Source organism: Peromyscus leucopus, chromosome 18, assembly GCF_004664715.2.
Source record: "Peromyscus leucopus breed LL Stock chromosome 18, UCI_PerLeu_2.1, whole genome shotgun sequence".
In the NCBI taxonomy this organism is placed as follows: domain Eukaryota; kingdom Metazoa; phylum Chordata; class Mammalia; order Rodentia; family Cricetidae; genus Peromyscus; species Peromyscus leucopus.
In genome coordinates, this window is record NC_051078.1 from 33,252,484 (window position 1) to 33,257,866 (window position 5,383).

Here is a 5,383-nt window from a genome sequence, read left to right on the forward strand (position 1 = left end):
TCCTCTGTATAACTCTCCTTCACAGGGCTGGGCCCTTTCTTTCTCCACCTGAGTACCATCTTCCCTCAGAAAATTAAAAATAGAATGACCGTATCTTCCAGCTGCTCCACTCCTGGTATGTGCCTAAGGAGATCAGTCAGCTCACGGCAGAGACACCTGCACACCAGTGTTTATCAAGACCCTATTCAAGACAGCCAGGCCGGGACATCAACTTAGGTGTCTATCAGCAGATTAGTGGGTAAAGAAAACATGGTGTATATGTAGACAATGGGATGGTATTCAGGGGTGAAGAATAATAAAATCATGCCATTTGCGTGAAAAGTAGATGGACTCTATCATGTTAACAGAAAAATCCCAGGTTCACAAAGACAGGAGTCACATGCTTTCTCTCCTATACGAAGTTTAGGGGAAGAAAATGACTCATGAAAGGGAAAGGGGAAAATAAGGTGTGGATGTGGAAGAGGATGTGATCAAAGCACATTACATGCTCAGGTGGAAATGTCATACGGAAACTCTTGACCTGCAACCCTTAATGCACATTAATAAAAATAATAAATAAATGGGGGGAAAGCCCAAACAAATGAAAAATAAACATCCGCTCCTGGAAGATGCTTCTTTCTCAAAAGTAGCATCTCTTTCATTACTTTCCAACTCCCTACCTCCTCTTTATGAACAGTTTTATCATTCCTGAGCATCATACCTATTGTTTTTTTTTATAGTTTATTTTCTCCTACTAGAAGATCTTTATGGGAATGTACTTCCAGAACTCAGTATCCAGAACCCAATGTCCTGATAAATACTCAGGATGCCACTTATAAGTCAAGTGCATTGGATTTCCTCTTTGCACGTTGAAAAGATCGGGGCATTTGGCGGTGTAAAGAGGGGACCACGCTGTTCTCATTGTTAAGTCTGTCTTATTTCAGACGCCACAGAGAAGGGTCTCTGCTCAGAGTTTTCTGTTTCCCTGGCATTCAACACCCAAACACAACATTTAAGTCAGGAAGAGGAGTTTAACAAGCATCCTATCTCAAATATTGAAGAAAGTAAAGCAAACATTTGTCCTGGCTCTGCTGAGGAGATTCCAATGAAGCCAAGGCCTCACACTCACCCTACGGACCGCTTCAAATGGTTGGGTTTGGTTAAGCCTTTTTCTAGAGCTAAGGGAGAAAGAAAGCTTCATTTATCCACTCAACAGACTGCTTGAATGCCTCACCCAGAGACGTTTTTCCCTCACAACGTTGTCTAAGGAGCCCCTGAGCCTCTTATCGCTTTCTAGTCCACTCTATTCTTTCTCTGTAGCGTTTATCTTTTTCTAAATACATACTTCTGTTAATGTTTGCCATAGCCATTGTCTAATTTGGGGAAGGGGTAGAATATAAGCCTGTGGACACAAGACACCTGCCTGTCTATACACCGTGGCTTCTCCTGGTACGTGTTCCTGGCACATGGGAAATCCCCACGTGTTGAATCTAGGAAGTCTCTGCTTCCCAGGAGTTAGCATGCAGCCCCTGCTCTCTGCAAATCTGCTTGGCTGTTGGAATGCTCTTTGCATCTATCAGCCCTGCCAGAAACAACCATTTTATCTTCCTGGGGTCCCTCCTCCAGCAGCCATGCAGCACCCCCAAACCCCTTGCTGCTCAGTTATACAAGGCTCACAGAAACGGCACGGACTTGTTCACAATGGCCACCACCACCCCACCTCACCCCCACTCCCACCCACCTAGCATTCAGACTTCATTTCCCCAGAGAAAGAATGTGTCCTAGGCCAGGGAATCAAGAAAGAGGAGACATTTTTGAATAATGAAGTGAGACTTCAGTACACTGAGTTTCAGATACCTACGGTATGTGTGGGTAGAAACATCCAAAGAAGAATTTATATATATATATATATATATATATATATGGATTTGAGTATCAGGAAAGGCTCAAGATGAACTCATTGGTTTGAACTCATTAACAGCTGGGTGCAGGCGCTCACACCTGGAGCAGAAAGAGACAGAGATAGCCCAGGCAGGTAAACAAGTGAAAAGGGCCAGCCAGCAGAATGCAGATGCTGAGAAATGACCATGTTAGTCAGTGTAAGAGAGCACCAGAAGGTTGTTGCTGTGGATACCAAGAAAGTTTAACACCCGCACCCCCCCCCACGCCCCGCAAAATAAATAAATAAATAAATAAATAAATAAATAAATAAATAAATAAATAAATAAAGACTGGCCAATGGGGGCAAATGTCAGAAAGAATCTGCATTTGAAAAGGCTAGACAAATACCCACTGGATTTGGCAGCTCAGCCTTAAAGAGCAGTTTCAACTGAGTAATGAGACTAGATGCCTGATTGAGAGGGATTGAAAACGGACTTTTAGAAGGTACGTAATTAAAGAGAGTTAAGGCAATGCCCCTGAGAGGCTCAGGTTGAAGAGAGAGGCAGACAGGCTCGTCCTCCCAAGTGGCTTCAAGTTGAAGCCTCAAGATTGGGTTCCCCACAGTAAACTCATAATAGATTCAGTTCATGGCATGCCAATTACATCACAATAAAGCAGTGTTTTTCAAGAGCACATTTTAGAGCTTCACAAGATATTAGAGCACATTCTCAGTTGAGAAAATCATGTTTCAATTTTATTATGACGCATTAAGACACTCCCAGTACATGAATGAGAAAAACCCAATATGAGGAAGAGTCAAAAACACACAAATCCACACTCTAGGTTGACAAAGAACTTTAACAAGAGCCATAGTAACCAGACAGCTTGTGCCTACTGTAGGAAGCAGGAAGACACCATGACTGGGATGTGGACCAGAGAAAAGGCACAGAGGGTCAAGGTTGGGGTGAATCTATTGCTGTATACTTCTTTGCAGAGTGTAGACATTGAGTAGGGTTAGGATCCACAGCAAGGCCAATGAAAATCAAATGAAGACTTCCAGGAAAGGTTCCAAGAATTCCCTGAACAGATGAATAGCTACAACTCCATCAGAACTTCACTTAGGGTCATAATGGAAAGCCATGTGGAGAGACACTGGGTGGAAGAGGAGAGGAACATCAAACTAAGTATCCATTCTACCAGTGTCCCATGAATTGAAGAGAATAAAATGCCACAACTCCTCAATGACTCAATGGTTGAGAAACCCAGAGACACAAGGAAAGTACTAACTTGGTAGAACCTGCTTATTCAAAATACAACCGCGTGGCATTTTCTCCATGGTGCCTAAACACTAATGTGTTCAATGCATTATGCTTTCTCACTGCGTGTTAAAATAATGAGAACAGTAAGCAGTATGTCGGGGTGTCTCTCCCACCTCTACCCCAGAGTGGAATTCGTCTTTGTGTCTGCATACAAGCATCACCAAAGAGGCAGAGTCTTTCCTTGGATTTGTCTGGCTTTCCACAACATTCTCCAGAGAAGTGGGTTCGTCCGTGGCTGAGAGTAGAACAGGGTGAACAAGGGAATGAGAGAAGGGCCATTTGATATCTGTTGAAACATGTATGGTCATCGTGTTCGTTACAAGAGGAAATGTAAGCATGAAGGGTGAGCAGTACGGTCACCCACCCACGAATGATGGAACTGAACAGAGAGGTTAAGGGATGTGGCCCTTAGCTCCAGGTGGCAAAGGTAAACACCTGTCATAGACTTGCTAAAGTCATTGCCATGTTCTCTCCACATGACCTCAGGTTGTGCAGTTGAAGTGACGGTCAAAGAATTATGGGATTGAGAGATGCCTCCAAGACAGTCGGCATCCATCAGGTATCCACTGCCGTCTTAAGTGTCCATCCCTTCCCCCACTGCCCTACCCCTCCTCCCCCGTCCAATCCTGTTTCCCTAGAATAGTAGGTAATATTTATAGAGGGCTCACTATGAATAATCGAGCAGCTCCACATCCTAAGTCATGTAATGCTCATGACCAAGCGAATAGGTAGGCGCTCTTCTGTTTATGGATGGGATAGCTATGACACAAACAGGCTTGGCCATGTATCCAGGCGACAGACACACAGCTGGTGAGTGTGAGGGCTGAAATCAAACCCAAGCCTTCGAGAATGAGAGCCTTTGTTCTCAGACCCTGGGAAATGCTGTCTCCCATCTTACTGCAGGTCAGCAATCTTCTCTCTCCTGGAATATGATAAGAGTGTTTATCTGGTCTCCATGAAATACTTACTGTGTTTTGTTTTTTTTTTTTAATTATAAGAATAGCATGGGAATACATTTTCTAAGGAAAATATAATAGCAGGAATAAAATTCCATTTGCTGTGAGCTGTGATTTCCCGGGTCCCTTCTCTGTCTGTGGTGCTTTTTCTTTCTAGACATTTTTTCTGCATGCATATAGACATTCAAAGACAGCACAATTTGGTAGATAGCTTCATGATATGGTATGTCAATCACCTGAAAACGTCACTCTAAACCCACCAGTACGTCTGAAATGAAATGAAGTGTAAGTGACATCTAGCAAAAACTCCTCAAAAGGAAGACTAAGAAGCGACTAAGCAGCCGCCTCAGGTCAGGTGGAACAGAAGAGGACAGCAACCTCCTCATCTGGGGCTTTGTCATGCTGTAAGGCCAGGCCAGTTCCTAATAATATACCTACACAGAGAACCACAATATTCAGCTCACCTGTTCATCTCATGTCTAGCCACCTGGAACTGGGTTCCACTGGGTCCCACTCACTGAATGTGACAGCTTGTCTCTTTCTTTGTGGAAAGAGTGAACAGAGGACGGTAAGGACAGTCAGCTCCAGGGTGCAAGTTCTCACAGACCGGAATCACATCTCTCTCAGCAGCTGAGGCAGGACCGGTCTTTTGCGAAATACCTCGCGGGTAACAACTGTGTGTTGAATGAATGAACAAATCTCACATGAGTGATTCTGGCTACCAGGGTCCCACAATGTCCTACAAAACAGGATGGTTCAATCAGCCATGACCGCGCAGAGTTAAGGTGACCTTTTACAGTTACAGAACAATAGCACTCACTAAGGGTGAGACATAGAAATAGTACCTACCTGTGATACACTAGCAACATTAGGTTTTAGTTAGACAACTGAGTTAAAAAAAAAAAAAATGTCTTCCCCATAGGCTTTTCGTGCAACCTGAGGTGATTTTCTTAATCTCTCTCTTCAGTTTCTTTACTTACAATAATGAAAAGAATAAAAACTTTGAGGCTTTAGTGAGGATTAAACGAAATAATGAACAAAAGCATCTAACAAAGTGTGAGATACACAGTGGAAGGGGAGTAAATGCCAACCACAAGCCTGTTTTTCCTCCTCCCACTCGCCGCCCCCTCACTAATAAGACTTTGGATTTATTGATGGTGATGAGCCTGTCTCTTTGCACATATCCACTTTCAGCAATCCAGGGAACAACTTCTTTCTATTGTCTGCAAGTCTTCGAGTCTCAGAAAT

The 5,383-nt window shown here is 43.5% G+C and overlaps 1 long non-coding RNA gene across 1 annotated transcript; it reads right to left on the reverse strand.

Moving 5' to 3' along the window:
- Nucleotides 1-2,592: 2,592 nt before the first annotated feature.
- On the reverse strand, nt 2,593-4,870 carry LOC119086201. The gene is made up of 3 exons (XR_005089440.1): nt 4,600-4,870; nt 3,848-4,101; nt 2,593-3,465 (listed from the first exon to the last, which is right to left on the reverse strand). It is a non-coding gene; the product is annotated as an uncharacterized LOC119086201 (long non-coding RNA).
- Nucleotides 4,871-5,383: the final 513 nt, after the last annotated feature.